General features: G+C 46.0%; 1 protein-coding gene across 13 annotated transcripts in view; it reads left to right on the top strand.

Annotated features, from left to right (window-relative positions):
- GRXCR2 (glutaredoxin and cysteine rich domain containing 2) overlaps positions 1 to 16094 on the top strand; it is a 145794-nt gene extending 129700 nt beyond the window's left edge. For 3 of the 13 annotated variants that reach the window (XM_054079205.1, XM_054079204.1, XM_054079203.1), the window contains 3 exons: positions 11874 to 12020; positions 12425 to 15153; positions 15579 to 16073. The gene's annotated coding sequence lies outside the window, so the exon portion shown is untranslated. Of the gene's footprint in view, positions 1 to 11873; positions 12021 to 12424; positions 15154 to 15578 lie in introns of those variants that run through there. The other 10 variants (XM_054079202.1, XM_054079201.1, XM_054079210.1 and 7 more) reach the window with 9 other exon arrangements.
- Positions 16095 to 18678: the final 2584 nt, after the last annotated feature.

The following is an 18678-nucleotide window of genomic DNA, read 5'->3' as shown; positions in this document are numbered from 1 at the left end:
GTTGCAGCCGACTGGGTCCCGGCTCCCAGGAGCCCTGCAGAGCGCTCCTGGCACTGGCTATAGAAATCTTGGGGTCAGAACCTGGTGCAGAGGTTTTGGATGTGAGTTTCGGTACTTCTGTTACCCATTATAGAACATAAGCTTTCAGAAACTGAAAAGCTGAGAAGGGAAAAGGATTTGTCTGCTGGCCTTAAACCTTTGCAGAGCTTTTTTTCCCCCCTTACTTATGCGTCACATGATGATGGTGAGTAAATAGCCCTGCAAAGCTGTAAGTGCTATACAACGTGCCGGCTGCCCAAATGGACCAGAGCGCTCCCCTCTAACGTGGTCTCAGCCCAGCAGGGAACTGCTGAGACAGCGAGCCCGGGGAAGGGAGCAGGAACCCATGCAGCAAGCTAATGGCTCATGCTGTGCCTTCATGAGGACTGGCGCTCCGTGAGCACTGGCTGCTTGGTCAGCCCTGCCTGGCACACAAACCCTCATCGGTGTGAGCACAGATGGCCTGTTGGCTGCAGGCAGCTGAGGCCACCTAAAGGGTTTGTATCGGTGGGATGTGGGAGGAAAATGTTGTTTGTGTTATTCTGCTGTAAAAGGGCATCAGAATAAATCATGACATGCGATCCTGCATTCTCGCCATCAGTTTCAGTGCTTGTAAAAAGCTGTTGATTTGTCATTTCTACCTGCCTGCCCTGCTGACTTGCTCTGTGCTGAACTGCAGAGCTTTCCTTTCCAACCACCAAACTATGTCCTCAGTTACATCCATGTGGCATAGATGTACAGGTGAAGTGTTATACAATTCCTCTGTCTTCAGCCCTGTAAAGCGGCGGGTGCTCTTCTGTCCTTGGGGGCTGGGTCTGGTGTAACCTCTTGGGACTGCACAAATAATTGCATTGTAGTTGGAGGCTCCAGTACCTGGTGTGTCCTGTCTGAAGGTCCAACAGGAACAAAAGCAGTGGCAGTGCATCGCTGAAGCTAGTGGATCTAGGTTTGAATGGCTGGGGAATGGATATTGTTGATGAGATGCTGCTGGTGCCGTTTGGCCATAGCTGTCTCGAGAAGTACAATCTTGCTCTGTTTGGAGAAGTTCCTTATTGCGATGCAATCCTGTCTCAGCTAAAGCTAAATGGAGTGGTTGCTGGGTATGACAGGTACAACCGTGACTCAGCCCTGGATGTACCTTTGTGAGTATCTACCAGAAAGAGGTTTCAGCTTGTATTTGCTGGCTTGTCAAGGAGCAGTCATACATTATTGAGAGACCGCCCAGAGTCTTTACAGAGTAATGCAATTAGTTCTTTCCTGCACTGTGTACAAATGTCAGCTTGAGCTGTACATGAAGATGGAATAGCATTTGATAGCTTCTTCATGCATCTTTTTAAAGGGAGATAACATGAAGAGATGGGTGCAATTTCAATATTTGTAACCCAAACTTCTGTAACTTTCAAATTCTAGTGTTTTATTCCTGAAGTCTGTGCTGTGGGGCAAGTGGCACTGTGTGTAGTTCAATGGCAACCTGCTTTCTCCTGCCGAATTATCAGGTAGGAGCAGACAGGCTGCAGGTGGACTCCTGCTTATTCTCAGCTGTAAAATGGCTAGAGGCAGGGAGATTTATTACAGGAGACATAAATAAGAATTTGCAGAGTTCATTATTAACATAGATGGAGAAATGTGGAAGGAAAATATGTTAAAGTGCAGAATGAGCTTTGTTTCTGCCATCGGCACAGCTCCAACAATTTATTTTGTCTCTGCCTTCTGACATGCTCTGTCTCATGCAATTTGTCCGGGGGAGGCAGTACCGCTTCAGAGAAGCTGATCTCATGGTCTCCAAGAGCTTTGCTTCTACCAAGCTGTTCACAGGGGGTGGAAGACGACCTTTGTTTCAGCCCTCAATAGCTATGAGTATGTGTGAAGTGTTTGCCAACAGAGTGTGATATTTAGCTGGTAGAGTATGTCGTAACTCCTTAGATTTTCATGTAGCTGCAGCAACTTTCATGAGCCAAGGATCAGCCCCCATATGTTGGCAAACACTTCATATGCTGCAGGCTGAAGCGATGCTCTTCCCCACCCTTGAACACGTCTTATTTGTTATCTTCTAGGTTTTCAGCAGCTCTGTAAAATGGGGAAGGCGCTCTCTGACCACTCCACTGAAGAAAGGCCTTGGTATCGTCTGGCCAGCTCTTACCTCACCACTTGGCTCAATGTTTTTCACCATTTAGATTCTAACTGCACCACTCCTGATCTCGGTAGTCTTCTCAGGACTGCCACTCAGGTGCTTAGGTCAAGGTAAAGCACTCTAGGACATCACAGTGTTAAACCTCTTAGCTTTTGCTTTCCTGCAACCATTTAAATGATGGCAAAAGCTGAGGCAGGAGAAGTGCAGCCATGATAACTTTGAAACACAGATGAGAGCCTGAGTGTTTCAAGGTATACCATTAATCATTAGCAAAAACACCGGTATGTTTTCAATGGGATCATAGTATTACTGTATTCTGTTCTTGTCTCATTTGAGTCATCTCTTTTTCTGTACTGCTAGTAATATAGGCAGTGCTCTTAGAAACATATCTTAGACCATGTCCCTGGTCTGTGTTTCAGCTGTGTGCTGCCGCAGGTAGAGCTGGAATGGGATTGGGGGATACAGAGCAGAGCAAGGCTCTTGGGGTGACCTGCCTGCCGATGTCCCCTCAGCCCGGCTCACCTGTGGCCTCTCCATTCACTGGCACGGATGCCGTCTCAGCTTACGATCAGTATGGTGCTCCTGCAGCTGGAAAGTGAGCTGGCTTTAATGATGGGTTTTATTTGAATCCTTATTTATGATGTCATTTTCAGTACTAGTTAAAATTTGTTTCCATCAGCCTGCTTCCTGGCCTAAATTAAATGTCCGCTATCTTCATTTGCAAAGATTGTGTGGTGGTAATGAAACGCCTTGCTCCAGCTTGCAGAGTTTAATCTGCTAGTCTTAAGCTTCTGGAAACCAACTCTCTTCCTCTAACACATCGTCCCTGGGCAAGGGCTAGAGAGGCCTTCTCCAGCTGAGATGTCCTTTTCCACTTTGAGCTCATTATCTTTTGCTCTTTCTTTTCCGTTTTTCACCCCCACTACCTTTCTGCTGTGCTTTACTCTTACAAATTCCACTTCCTTTGCACAGCTTGGTTTTTGGTCAGGAAATACTAGTTGTGTTGTAGACCCCATCTTTATTTTTGGACTGTTTCAGCTTATGTGCCTTCTGTAGTCCTGGACTTTTAGGGTATTTTTAGGTTATTTTTTCCTATTCTGATCAATACAGTCACTTTTCTAAAATGTTTACATTTCTTCATACATCTTGTATGAGGCTCCCTAATTAATGCCTAGCACGTTCACAAATAGCAATTATTTTCTACCCAGTTCGGTTTGTTTCAAAATGTATGTTTATCTCCTGGCATGTTCTAGACCTCCACGCGGAAGCTGAGGAGGTAGTGGGACTAAGAATAAGTCATGCGTAAAAAACAATGCAAAAAAGGGTAAACCGCATAATTTATCTCCAGAGTGGCAGAGTTTTAACATCTGCTCTCTAATGCTGCAACAAATGCCGATGCTGCTGGACGGCTGTGTTGTGCACTTCTCGCTCTATCCCAGGCAAGTGTGGGGCGGTCAGGATGCTGAGGTCCCTCGCTAATTAAAACCTCTCCAGGTATGGAGCTGGCTGGTAGGCAGTGAGATGGGGGAAAATGAGGACCCCGAGGCTGGTGTTTTCTGTCCTAGTTTTGAGTTGCTTACAGCTGCTTCCAGGTTAAACTCTTCCTTAAAACCTGACCTCTCTGCTCCAGGCTGCTCCCTGCTTTTTCCTAGGAGGTTCTTGTCTGCCTGAGCTGTTTCTGACTAACGCCAGTGACGGAGGGAAAACTATTTCAAGCACTTCATTGTCTTGCCTGCTTGAAACTCTTGAAAATACCATTGAGAACATCCATTTTTAAGATGTTTACTTTAAACCTAAGGGTTGTTTTTTCCCAGGGATATATTTTGCTCAGTGTCCTCAGTTTTACTAATGAATGAAATGCTTTTGCTCAGTCACAGTGCTGCTTTTGGGATGCTGTTGGAGGCACAGGGAGTCATAGTTGGGAGCGTGCAGGGTTCCAATGATGTGCTTGGGGTGGTGGTGCTAGAAACGCTCTCCCTGATATGGCCTTCACAGGGCTAGAGTCCCTCGGTCCTCAACAGTTCACCCAAGGACAGACAAATCGCAGCTGCTTCCTCTTGGCACAAGGACATTCAAGAAGATAATAGGTGGGAAAAATAACAGTTGATCCTCAGGCTGAAACTGGAAGCTGGTTCTGAATATAAATTAGCACATGACCTCAAACTGTCCTGTTTTCTGTCTGCTTGTCAGCATCTCTCCTTGCCCACGTCTAGCCTTTGTTTTTCTTTTGTCCCTCTTTCACTTTTGTATTGGTGCCCTTCTGGTAGCCCTGTTATAGGCACAAACCTGTGCTGCCAAGGGCAAGATGGTGCAGCCTGTCTAAAAATGCGTGCTCTTCATTCTGCAGTGATGTAAAAATCCCACTTCAGTCCTGCGGGGGTTGGTTTCAGGCCTCCCTCAGTTTTTGCTCAGTATGGGCAGTCCGTTTTCTTTAAATTAAGCCTATGCTCTGAACTAAGTGATGGCTGGCAAGCTGCAGCAGAGGCAGGTTGTCAAACTTGCTGCTCGTACTGATTTCATAAATGGCTCTGGCTGGCATTCTCCAGGATCAGCGGTCCCAGGTCTAGAGACAGGCACAAGCACTTAACCCATCCAGGCAGGTGTGAAAGCTGGTCCCTGCATCAAGGGGTCAGTGTTCATCTCTCCTTCTTTGCATCTCCTTTGTAGCTGCCTGTCAGAGCTATCACAGGTTACATCAGCTCTCTCCCTTTCAGACTTCGCAGCTGGTGTTTGTTCTTACAGTTTAAAAGAAATCTTGATCTCTGAGCTGGTAATGGGAGAAGGTTACCCTAGGGATGACCCAGCCCACCAGCGCCTAGAACCACTGTTGATGTGCGCCATCCTGAGTATCATTTCCCCTGCAAATGTGTACTGGAAAGCACTGCATCTTCTCCTTCCTCCTCCAGCCAAGTGGAAGGTCTCTGCTATGGCTCTGCTCACAAAGCAGACACACACCCACTTTACCAGTTAATGAGAAGACTGGATGCTTACCCTTCAGTGCTAGTCCAGGATCGGCTGAAGATCCTCTCTTATTCAAGATCAATAGTTTAAATGTCCCTCTGGTTAAGAAAGGAAAAAAAGCTTCAAAAAAAAAAAGCCTTTGGAAAAAGGCTGCTCATTCTGTGGGTAAGATAAGCCTTGTGGCTTTTAATGTATAAACACACATATATCAACAGATATACATCCTATTCCTGCAGCCTGCTTGAGATGACTGTTTGGTAAGAACCCAGCCAGCAGATTTCATGCTTCAATCTCAGTCTAAAGCTTGGTGGCTTGTTGCCCCTCTTCCCCTAATGCTGAGGGAGAGCTGTTGGGAGATTCCAAGCCAGAGAGTAGAAATTGGCCAGGGGGAACACAAGGAGGAGAATGCAGGGTCATGTGAGGTGTGTGACCTGGGGAACTTCCACTGTACAGCTGACACTGTGTTTGACCTCCATATTTCTAGATCCTGTCTCTTAGCAGAATCCACCAGTGTGCTCTGTCTGATCTGCATCCTTTGGGGCGGGGGGGTGGCTAGAGGAGGTTGAGGACTAGCATGAAGGAAAGGGGGAGAAACATGGATTTGTCTTCATTTTGTCTCCTAGGTATGTTTTAGGTTGTTTGCTTCCTTAATCTTATGCTGGCAATATCTAACAATCATAGATTACATTTTTGTGGGATGTATGGGCTGAGGCACAAAAGCTCTTAAAACTTATCAGGCTGAGAACTTTAAAGTATTCAGGAAAATCTCTTGAAACCATCCGGTGTGTAAATATTTAGGCACTTGTTACTTTGCGTTTACTTGACCTGTACTGACTCTTCCAGCACAGTAAACTGGCAGATCTCTCACATGTCTTTTCTTTCCTGGTGCTGCTGTTTGGGTCTGAAAAATTAATTGGGCATCTTCCCCCGTACCGGTCACAGAAGGCTTATTTTTCCACAGAGTGGTGACAGCTGCAGAGTGCTTATTGTCTTTGGGATGTTCCAATTATGAAGTCTGGGAAGCTGAGGATCAGAACAGTTTTTAGGTCAGGACTCCAGCAGGTAAAATTGAAAGATGTTAAGGGTGGGCAGAGCAGATGTTAAACACTTCACTGTGAGTTAGAAACACGTTTGAGGAAAGTAGTACGTTTCCTTAGCTGCTGTGCACTCATATCTCATCTCGGAGGTTCACGAGAAGTGTTTTGATTATTCCATTTCTATTAATGGGCTTTTATACTGTCTTGCAGTGCTACGATAAGGACATTTGATCTTATTAATATGGGATGTTTCTAACTCGTACTCTAAAGGGAGAGGATGTCCCTCCTGATCCATCTATGCACTGTGCCCTGTGGATTCATCTGTACAGAGATGTGAATCTGTCTCCAGATAACAAACATAGTAAAAGTAGTAACTGGATCTGTGTTGCACAGATCTCATGAGACCCTTCTCATGAGACCAAAAGCATTGGAGTGCTTGACTTTTCTCTCTCTTTTTTTCATCTTGTTCTTGCAGAGAGCCTTTTGTCTGATACTGGCCACCTCCATTCATTCCACCATTTTCCTGACTGATCCTGATTTCTCTAGATATGACCATATGAAGCCTGCTTCAGATGAGCCATTTCTCTATGTTTAACAGGCTGGGGCGTCTTGTTTGTCCCAGGCTTTGTCCCGGTGTTCCCACAGAGCAGCACATCAGGCTTGGGGGTGGATGAAAAGGAAATTATTTGGTTCAGACCCTGCCAAGAACAGCTGCCTCAGCTGGGGAGCACCTTTTTGTATCAACACCCAACATATTATTCATGTCCTCTGTGCTCCCTGCCAGGCACGCAAGAGTCTGTTTTGCTGCAGAAAACTGAAGCCTTGCCTGAAAAATCTCAGTGGTTCTGGGTGGGAGCACCCAGCAGCACTGGCGTTTGCAGCCACTGACCTCTCGTACTGCATGCGACATTTGCTTTATATAAACAAATTGCTTGAAGGTGCTATTAAAATGAAGAGAAAAGGCATGACTGCCAATGACACTTGAGGAGGCTTGGTGGTTTTGAGGTTTGCTGGGATGCGGCTGAGAGGTGGATTTAAAGAGCAGGATCATTGCAAAGGGATGTGGATGTTTGTTGTCAGTTCCCAACATCGCTGGCTGTTTAACAATGGGAGCCCAGCTCCTCTCTCTCCTGTCCCTGGGGATCAGAAGGGATTCCTGTCAAGCCCTTGCACTGCTGCGGTACCAGCACAGTGTCAGTGTGATTACTCACAAAGGCTTCCCTCAAATGAGAGTGTACAGTTTATTTTTTACGTAGTGATTTGCTGTGAATCCAGGTCAGTGCTTGTGACACCAAATTCTCCTTCCAGGGTTGTTTAGTAAGCTTTGAAAGCCCCCACAAAATCAGCACTTGTGGGGGTTTTCAAACTTCCAGGTTGTTGTGTGTCCTCATTCAGGGTTTGGTGCTCAGATTCCTAGGGAGAAAAGTTTGGGTTTATTTTTGCTGGTTTATGCTCATTGTCCATTGCAAAGCTGAGAACAGCAAATCCTGCTTTTCCTCATGAAGTTTCATTATTTGTGAGCTGCATTTCACAAATGGGGAGGCTGCAAGTGTAGCTGTGGTCAATAAGCAGAGGCCAAAGGGGGAACCAGGGGAATATTGATTTGAAATGAAGGCTCACTATTATAAACTTGCTCTCTGGGAGGAAGGTTAGATACAGGAGGGTTGGGGGGTCAATTCTGTATTCCAGCAGGTTTGCAGAATTGAGTAAGAAAGATCTTTTCCCCTTTTTTTGTATGGGATCAGTTCGTGGTAATAAGCTACCAAATTCTCTGTCACTGCAACGTTCCAGCCTCCCAAAGCAGGGCTCTGCATTTCTTCTTGCACCCTGGTGTGCTCATGTGCTAGCGCTTCTCCTCACCTACTTTCAAATTAATTTGAAGTGACATTGATAAAACTGAGGTGACTAAATAGTCTTAGTACTTGGCAAACTATATTTAATGGTAGTTGGTGAGGAAAGCAAATTTTACTACTTGCTTTCTCCAGCAAGACTCGCTGTGGCCACCACTTTGTCAGGTTGTATTTCTCAGTGCCGTGTCAGATTAAGTTGTGCTGTGGGATGGTGCTGAACTGCAGTTGTACAACATCACATCAGAGCTTCAAACGAGAGCACCACAAGCTATTTTTAACAAAATTCAAAGTATGGTGGAAAGCCTTTGTGGATACAGAGGTGCATTTGCTGCAAGGCTGCTGTTTGTCACAACTTTAACTACGCATTTAGGTTTCCGCTGCAACAGGCTCCTGCTCTTTCTAATGACTTGAGGGATGTGCAGTCCTGGCCGAGGTGACTCGTGAGCCAAAGACACTTGTTGTCAAGCAGACGGACAGTGGAGTTGATGGTGCAGCTCCCAGTGGCTGCACTCGAGCCCCGTGCTACCACAGGGCAAGTGGTTAACGACAAAGGCAGTTTGTTTCTTACTCCTGTGACCAAAATGTTGAAACCAAGTTGTGCTGATGTGAAAGAAGTCAGGACCCCAGCCCTAGGCGTTCTGTTAACCAGGGCTGGTCAGAGCTGCGTCCCACCGAGTGGGCAGGGGCAGAGACCAGCAGTGCCACATCGGGGGCCCGGGGAGCTCCGTGCCCTCCTCTGAAAGTGCTCATGGGCAGCACAGATGGGACTGACTTATTTTTTCCTTATTAGTTTTGTGCATATTTGCCTAGCATTTCCAAAGCGCCTCAGTGGCAGTGAGCTGCGCTCTCTGATTTCTAAGACTTCTCTAGTTTTCCGCAAAAACACGCGGCACCCTATTTGCTGATGAGTGTCAAATTACAGCTTTTAAAGGAAGAAGCCACAGCAGAGGTAGTGATCTTTTCTCCTTCAGCTCTTTAAATGAGTGCTGGAGCCTCACCATCCACCTGAGCGCTCTTCTGCATGGGAAGATTAGGGAGTGCCGCAAACAGAGTTTTAGGAGACGTCAGAATTGGAACAGCGAGTGCTTCCATTGCTATTGCATTTTCACAGCTGATCTACCATTATAGCGGCTCACACTTTGTGCAAACCAATTAAAATGAATAAGTGCACTCTGATCTAATATTCAAATCATTTTTTGGCATGCAATCATTCATCATAAATGCACATAAAACTGGAGTTCAATTAATCAGCTCATACAATGAGCCTGTCTCTTGCTATATTTTCCTAATAGATTTTTTTTCTTTGAATAAAAATGTAATTGTCAGTGCAAAATATCAAACTCAACCACATAACAAATAGCTATGGATTTGTAATTAAACCCAATAAAGCCTAAGATGAAGTATAAAAAGGCAGAGAGCTAAAATCCAATTAAAACTTATTATGAGAAATACAATGCCAGGGTTGGTTGTTTTTTATTTTTTTTTAGGCGAAGAGTGACGTTTTCAGGTTTGTAGCAAAACACAGTTATTGGTTTTGATAATGAAATCCAGAGTATGATTCAATGAGCGTGGAGTCCATGGCTAATGGCAAAAGGAGACAGTGACATACGAGGCTGGCCTGGGAACAGCCCCGCTATCGCCTGCTGCCATCAGGCAGGTTACAGTCACTTTCCCTCCAGTCCATGGGATGCACTTGACTCTAAAGAAACAAGTTATTCATTCTTGTTACTCAGTATGGCATATGATATTACTTGCACTTATTTTTAGGAGAAGAGAGTGAGCTTTGGTTACAAGTGTAAGACACCAGGTGTGGTGAGTACAGGAAATTGCTGCTGTAATGAGAGCAAGGCAGGAGCTGCTGCACTTGGCTGGCAGAAGGCACCGAAGGAGGGAGAGGCAACTCCTTGTGATTTGGGCCACAGTGCCAGCTGCAACAGAGCCCATCATGCACCCTCCTTGCATGCTGCAGTCCTGCTACCCAGGACCCCTGCTCGGGAAGGACGGAGGCGGATGGGTGCTTTGTGTGGTGATGCCATGTGCCCAGCGAGGGAGGAGCAGAGCTGTGGGCTCAGTGGTGGTGTGGGGCTCTGTGCGGACTCAAGCCCTCTCCCAAAACCTCACACTCTAGAGGCATGGATGGATGTTTGCAGCAGAGGGGAGGGCAGGAGAGCCCTGCTGCCTTCAGAGCAGCCGAGTCATCCTGGCCTCCCTGATGCTCCAACCTTCTTCCAGGAGGAAACGCTGTGGCTGGGGATTTTGCCTGCTCACGTCCCATCTGCTCCAGTTTTTAGTGCAATAAATGTTCACCTGAACAGAAAGAAGGAAGCAGTATTTCTTGGTGGCTACAGTGAAGCAGAGGGGGGAAGCCCAGTGTTTTGGATGGTACCTCAAATACTGGGTGTTTTTGAAAAGGACCTTTGGCCCCTGCCAAAGCCTTTGTCCATCCTTGCACAGCAGATCAGTGCTCTGGGATTCATATGAGCCTTCTCCTGGGCCTAAGAAATATTTCAAAGACCAAATCCATTTGGTTGGGTCACTGGTGGGGACAAGCGAGCAGAAGAGATGCACCCGAGTAGTTTCTGGCACTGGTCCGTCCTCTGGATGATGCCGCGGTGCCCTCCAGGATCTGCCCACAGCCTGTGGGCTCGCTGCTGCCGTGCAAGCCCTGTGCATGGAGAGGTATTTGTATCTCAAGTTTATTTATAGAGCCTGGAGACTTGGGGGATTTGATCTTCCAGCCCTCATTCCCAGTATCTTTTATCCTCCTGGCCAGAGAAATTGATGCTGAGAAGGGATCAGCACAGTCTGCAAGGGGGAATCTCGGACTGCGATGAACAACTTGCAGTGTGCCGGGGATAGAAGTGCCTGCTGGTTCTGGGAAATAAGGAAAATAACAAAGCTTCAGCATTGTTTAAGATTAACTTCATGTATTAATCTGACTGCTCATAATAGTTATTTCTCAAACAGAAATGGCTTACAAGTATAATTGTGGTGGTTGTTTCTTTTCTTTCACTTTGTTCCCTGCCAGAAAGCTTCTTAGATGTGGAAAATAAATGTTTGAAGTTAACCTAGACTGAAAACAACTGGACTTTGTGCTTAAAATGGAGGAAAAAAATATTAGATTTCTCTTCCCAGATTTCTTATTGTTCCAAAATCACCATAATTATTCCCCCTTTTTTTTTTTTCTTTTGTTATTGAGTTCTCCCATTGTGTAACGTGTAATTCTCCTAACGAGCAGGGAGAATCAAATCTGCCTGGCCTTTCCTCTCATCCTGACCCTAAGCTTTTTAAAAATTTGATGATAGGCATGGCTCCCTAGAGCCTGTTCTGTGTCTTTGTAGCGTTAATGGTCTGTGAAATAATACCCAGCTGCTTTGTTTACCCTCTTTATTTTTGCTGATGGCTGGCAGCAATTTTGCAGCTCTGAGTTTCTTTACCTTAATGCAAACCTGGTGCTGACTGGCCTGAGCAGGGCTGAGGGTGGGGGACAGGATGGAGCAGACGCTGGGTGAAGATCTTCCTTCTGTATTATTGACACTTGTTGTATTGCTTCCAAGTCTGGACATCTCCTTTTTGTGTAAAGGCAAAAGATTTTTTATGGGTTAAAACCCAAGGTCTTCTGCAGCCAGGACTGGAGGTGTGTTTTCAAAACAGCTCTTCTGTGCGTGTAAGTGTCTGAAGTGGTTTTGAGCTCCTTGGGAAATGCATCTGCTTATGGTGTGATCTTCAAGCTAGCATGAATGAATGAATGGTTGTGGATGTCATGGATGACTCCAGCTGGTCCCAGTTACAGGTGATACACTCTTAGGAAAACTTTGATTAAAATTCAGGTATAATATAATCTCTCTCTTTCAGCTGTCATTAGCAACAACAACTCTATGGAAGCAAAAGGAGGATGAGGGGCCTCTTACCAGCCAGAAGAGACAAAGGGCACCTGAAATCAGCGAGGAAACAAGGTCCCAGTTTGTGTGGCTGAATTTGGGATGGAAAGGCTCTCCTTGGGTAATTTTGTATTTTTATATTGAAAAAAATACTGAGTACTCAGCCTAGTGACTGTCAAACATTGTTATTTAACATAGATTAAATAATAAATATGTTTTGGAGTTGTCTGGTGTAAACACAGCAGCAAACATAGGTAAAATTTGAGTAGAGGTTGAATCACACCATTCATTTATGAATTACAGCCATGTCCACCCCTTAGACGTCTTTTGCCATGGATTAATTCACTTGCTGCTCAATCGCTGTCTCAAAACTCTGACCCTCCTTCAGCAGCTTTAACCTCAGACCATTTCCCTGGCAGTTAATAACCCTCCTGCAGAGGTACTTATGATGTGCAATTCATCCTTGCTTTGCAGGCTCTTCTTTAACAATTAGCAGTGTTAACAATGCTCTTAATATTATGTCAGCTGTGCAGTCATCATTCAGATTTGGCGCTGGGGCTGTAATTGAAATCATCTATTTGAAGCTTGCTTTTCTGCTCAAGCTTGCTGGTGGAGCTCCATGGCATCAAGCAGAGCCCTGAGGTAAGAAAATGCGGTGCTGGAGGTGGCCACATCCCTGTGCTGCTGCCAGCCGTGAACCGAGGCTGTGCAACTGGTGACAAATTTGTATATTTATTAATTTATTATTAACTGTAATGACAGCATATTGCTTCTGTAGAGATGAGCTGGCTAGTCTCTTAGGCATGGTGGTGGGGTGTATTCCTTCATTTCCACTCTCCAGCTGCTGAGGAGCAGCACAGGGCATTTTGGCAGCTTGGTCTGACGGCGCCCAGTTAATCACTGGTCACTCCTGCTGTGGCCTGACCAGCCCTCGGTCACAATACAGTGGGCAGTGACATGCAGGGCTGGACCCAGCATCTCTTGCTGTGGCCCTCCTTGTTTCCTGGAGCCCATAAGGTGCTGGAGCTTTTCTAATCCACAAAGCAAGCAAAATCTGAGCAAAGTTTGACTGAATGAGGCTCAGTACATTGAGAGAAGACACAGCTGAGACTGTGAAACTATACCACGAAATCCTACTTTGATTTCATGTTCTAACTCATTAAAATGCCATTGTCACTTTTCTGTTTATATATTTGTGTGTGCGTGAGTTTGCAGGTATAAAGAAGTTTGTTAATTATGAAAAAAAAGTGGCTTGGCATTTAGAGCCGTCCTACCCATTCGCATCAAGCTTAAAATAATTGATGTTTCTGTAACAGGCAATAGATGAACTGTTCTATATTCCTTGTCCTAAAGGAGAGTGTTATAAACTCTGCTGTCAAGATACAAAGACTCAAGAATGCTGTTCAATAAATCATAGCCATTAGGAAGTGTGGCATCAGTTTTTTGTTGATGTTTGGACTATTTTAAACATTTACTCAATTATTCTTTTGTGTGCTTGAGTATCTGCAGTGGTTTTGACGCGGTGATGAAGCCAGGAGCTGGCCCGTCCAGCCTGACCCACCGCTTGCCGCACCACAGCCTCCTGCTCCTCCAATTTCTCAGCCGAGCAGCCAAGCTGTACGGCTTTGCCTCCATCCGCAGGCAGCTCGTCTGGTGCCTTGGCAGCACAGGGGGGCTTGGACCACCCGTACACAGTGGTAACAGCTGCCTTCATCGGCCTCACATTAGGGAGCAGACGTCTTCCCCAAGCAAAAGTGATGGAAAGGAATAAACGTTCTGTAGTTAAAATTGAGTTAAAATGAGAAAGTGGTGCTCACATACAGGCAGCAGCGGGCAACAAGTGGATTCATTTAGCAGGGAAAATGCACATATTTAACAGGGACTCCAGCTTGCAGAATGCTGATGAGTTCCTTGGTGCAAAGTATGAACTCTCCATGGCCAAGCTGAGGAGGCACCAGGCAGATACCTGTCTAAGGGATTGTTATAAATTTGCATTCGGTACCATGCTGATAACATTTTCCTTGGATTGGCTGCACCACTGAAAAGATGATGTTTTAGATAGAATATACTTCTTGGATTTCTGCAGGGTGGAGGGGAGCACTTGCCTCCTTTTTCACAGGTACTGAAGACCTTCCTAGGAAAGACTGTAGTCAGGGGGATGTGGTTTTTTTGCGGGTGGTAGGCTGGCCTGGTCCTGGACACCTTGCTGTGCCCAGCGTGAGGGCCAGTGTTGGTGCTGGGGTTCCTGGCGTGTGTGCAGGAGAGGGATGCGCTGCCTTCCCTTGGTGGGACTTGCATTGGCTTCAAGCCTAGCGAGCAACCCAGTGCCAACACCATCACCACTGCACAGTGCGCTCCTTGAGCTGTGCAGAATTAAGCAGGCGAGTTGCTTTCTGAAATGAGCCGCACATGTTTAGATTAACAGGCAAATAAAGCGACTTCAAATTAAAAAAATAAGAAAATGCCTGTTCATTAATTTCAGTTTTACGGCATAATTGATTTGTGAGGGGTGTGCATGTCTGGTAGCTCGCTCTGATTACTTTCCCGATGTTGAAGAAATCCACAACAATCATACTGATAACAAACCATTTAAACATATTCAATCCAATTACTGGTAATTCCTAAATAGCTCAATATTGCACATGGGTTAGTTTAATTTTTATGTAAATTCTGCTCCTGATTTAGCAAAGTCTTAATTGTTTAACAGCAGATTAGACTAAATTATTTTAATTGCATTTTATGTGAATTTTATGTGATTTTTTTTTACTTCTGCCTTTAAGGAAACCATAAATAAAGATTTTTGGTTTGGATGTGGTGCCTGTTTTTCAGTTTCACTTTAGGCCACCATATTTTACATCGAAGTAAAATCAAGATGTTGCTCATTTCACAAGGGATGTTTGAATGAAAAAGGTAAATACTGAATTTGGGAATGGAACTAGAGGAGAGCAAATGAGGGACCAGAGCTTGGGGACATTTACTCCTGAGGTCGAATGTTGGAGGATTTTGGCTGTTTTTTTGCTTCCTCGGCTGGATTTTTGCATTGTTGAGATTTAAATTCCCTTGGATTAATTCTGCCATAGTTCTGATGGATGTACCTACCAACGTACCTTCACGCGGTGCTGAAGTTGTTCTGGCTGAACCTGAAGCAGCTGCGATGGAACTGATGCTACATGAAGTGCTGCCTGGGCCGTCAGGGTTGGAGGAAGGCAGGAGTCACGCTGAGCTGCGCCCGAGCGAGGCTGCGTGAGCACGAGGTGAGTGTTCTCGTATGGTTGCTGGAGCCGTGCCCTTGAGCTCATGGGTTTTATCGGCCAGATGAAAGCAAAGTGATTGCAGATGGTTAATGACACAAGAGTGCAGGTATTCTCTTCTGAAGGGTCGTGAGTTTGTGCTATGATAACTTTACCTTCCTGCTTCTCCAGAGTTCAGATGCCAGTGATCACTGACCTCCCAGATTCTTCCCGGGATTAATGGAGTGATTGTAAATTTTATTTCCTGGGGCTATTACTCAGAATTCCTTTTTTTTTTTTTAATTATTTATGTGATGTGTTGGATTTTGAACTGCTTCTTGCTGACAGCTTGCTTAAAAATGGCATCTAACTGGCATATAAAGAAGTCGACACTGCCAAAATCCATTTCCATGGGCTCAATTTTCTCTTTCCATGTGGCTCCCTACTAGCTCTGGAAGGCTGAAATCGGAGGCAAACCCTCAATCTGAGACTTCACATAGCAGCCCAAGCTGTCTTAGCCCGTGCTGTGACAGCAGCAAGGCAGATGCACAGGCTGCAAGAGGCAAGATGAGAAATACGTCTTTCTGCAATCAGAGCGGCAGGATCCCTGCCACGCTTCCCAGAGCCCCAGGAGATGCTTCACACTGACTCACTGCAATCACAGCCACGCTGAGGGGAGCGAGGTGGGTTTCACTCGCAAAGACCATGCCTGCAGGTGTCCCAATTTCCATGTTAAGAGGCAAATCTTGTATTGAAATCCACCTGATTGTTTTTCCAGTAGATTAGAGAAGGGATGGAAGCTCCGTACTTTGTTTTTTTCCCTTTCTTTTTTTCTGACTTCATCATTCGTCTTTAAACTCCTAGTAGTCTGCCCTTGGATGTCTGGAGATGCTTATTCTCGTGGAGCGCAATGCGGTTGCAGCAAAGGCAACAGCAGTTCACGCAGCCCCTGCCCACGTTCTGCTGCTTTTATTCTCTCACTCCAAGCTGCAGTTTGTAGAAGTTCCGCGTAAACAACAAATTATCTCAACTTGTGTGACACCCAGGCTGCCCAAGATGTGGCTGTGGCTGTTTCTAACCCTCCAAGCTTCCCCACCACCTTCTCCATGGTGTCTCTGCTGCTTGGCCCTGCCTGCCAGCTTCTTGCTCCCTGTGCCTGCTGCTCCCACACGTCCTCCCCACTCATCTCATGCCCTCGTGTCTCTTGTATGCTGCCAGCCTTGCTCGCTGCGCCTGGTCCCACCTGCCCTTCTAACACCTCTGCCAAGCCTCGGGGCTTGGCCAGGACCCCATCCCTGCAGCCAGACCCTGTCTCAGGGCCGGCCGCCCTCCCCAGGCATGCAGCTGCCAGCACAGGGATGTGCAGTGTACGGGGGCAGTGAGAAGATTTGTTCTCCAAGCTTTGCTTTCTATTTTTTAATTAGTCTATTAGTACAATGTTTTAAATGTCTTAAACAAAATAATAAAGGATTTTTACTTCGGTACATGTGCCAACAATGATCACTGCTAAGTCTGAAACAGTTGTAATAAAACAAGCACCTTGGTGCTAATGGTACCTCATTTGTACTAAAGATGTTTTAGTACAAGCAGTTTCTACAGTTATTTCAACTAACACTTATCTGCTATGGTCAGTTTTGAGATTAAAGGACGAGCATGGAGAATGACAAGCCGCTCTGCTTTCCTTGGCAGCGGCAGAGCAAGTCCAGGAGCCCAAGAGCACTGCTTGTGTACAGAGATAATTTGGGGAGATCAGCTCCCTGTAGTGGAAGTTCACAGTGTGAATCACACAGACCTCAGCTCCGAATCCTCCCAATGCAGCAGTGGGCAATAATGTTAACAGAAGCCTGACCCCAGAGGGGGCACCCAAACCTCTTGCTATGGATCTTTCCTTTTGTGCCTTTTTTATTTTTGTGTGTATAACCCATCATTGGTAAGAATTCAGTTTTGAGTCAAAGATACTGGGCAGGCTTTTCATTAGAAACATGCTGAAAAGGTAAAAAAGAGAAGTTGATTTCAAGAGGAGAGTCCTGATGCTCCTGTTCTGTGCTGCAGCTTTAGGCTTTCGACGCAACCACTTGAAGAAAATCCCTCCCCTTTTCTCCTGAATAATTTTTGGAACAACACTTGGGTATCTGGCAAGATGGTTTCCAGCCTGTACCTTTTCAGATCTCTACTGAATAAAATGATTCGGATGAAATCCCTTTTGCAATAGCTTTACCTCCATAAATCAATATGAACGCTGTATTTTTGGGACCTGGTTCCTTGGGATGGCTTAGGGTACTGAGTCACTCTTGAAGAAGCAAGCCTCAGACACTGTGCTCACCAAAGCAGAAAGATATGTTACCAAGTCCACGCCAGGCCCTAGCTCAGCGTGTGTTGACCAGAGGTGGGTTTGGAGTGGCCTTCACGGTACCCCCTCCAAAGCAGAGTGATAACAGCAGCTCCCCACATCTCAATAAGGCACTGCTGGAGCTCAGACATCGCAGGCAGCAAATGAGAGCCTGGTCTCCAGCTGGGATAGTCTGTTTCACACACACAGCCTCATGCCTGGCACTGCTGTCTCCTCTCCCTGTGCCTCCCCTAAAATGCTGTATGTGCCATAAACAAAGCACTGTGAAACCTGGCACGGCAGAGCACAGTGAATGCGACCTCCACCTGCCAGCATCCGTTCCGATCGTCTTCATCACTTCCAGCAGAGAGAGGAGAGGAGGCTTTCTGCTCTGTTAGCAGCTGGCAGCGTGATTTGGAAGCTCCTACAGTTTTCAGGGAAGCTCACTCGACCCGAGATTCAGCATTTCGAGCTTGCGGTCCCATGGGCTACTGGTGTGCTGTGGTGTGCGGCCCAGAGGGGGCTGGGGGCTCTCCTCGGGCTGCTGCACCCAGCTGGGCTCGGACCAGTGTCGGGGGCTCTGTGGTTGGTCTCCAGGCCAGCTGCTCTGCTCACAGAGTCTTGACAGTGCCAGGCTGCTCACAAGCTTTATTTTCAATTAAAGAGTCATAGTAAATCAGGGAGAAAAAAAAAAAGCAAAAAAAAAAAAAAAGCCAAAAGCTTGAGCATTAGTTTTTCTACGTTTCTAATAATGCTGTTATAAGTTTGAGGCGAATAATTGATTCAGCCTTTGAGGATCAATTCACAATTTTATTAATTACAGCAAGCGATAGCAAGCAAACAGCGCTGGGTGCAGCCGGGGAGTCTCCGCTCCGCCAACGGCTCACAACTAAGTCCGAGTTCTCAGTTCCTTTTATATTATTCTGCAGGTCGATATTGTCCATGTGGCGATCTCCTTTTTGTTTTCCTTATCTTCACTTCTGTACTTTGAACTCAGTTTCTTGCACGAGGTATCTTTCCGGTCGTTATCAAGTTAATCCGCAGTCTCCTGCTATTGTTCCATGCCTCCCTGGGGGGGTCCTTACTCAGGCTCCGAATCACTCCAGCAGGCCTTTTTCACTATCGTCTGTGATGCTAATTTGCAGGTGGGGTGATAGACCTTTTCCTTGGGGTTGTCAGTTCCTGCTAAGTCTGCAGAGACAGTATTTATCTACCTTCAT

Source organism: Cuculus canorus, chromosome 14 (genome assembly GCF_017976375.1).
Source record: "Cuculus canorus isolate bCucCan1 chromosome 14, bCucCan1.pri, whole genome shotgun sequence".
NCBI lineage: Eukaryota > Metazoa > Chordata > Aves > Cuculiformes > Cuculidae > Cuculus > Cuculus canorus.
Note: the sequence above shows the minus strand (reverse complement) of the source record. Positions and strands in the feature narration are given on the sequence as shown.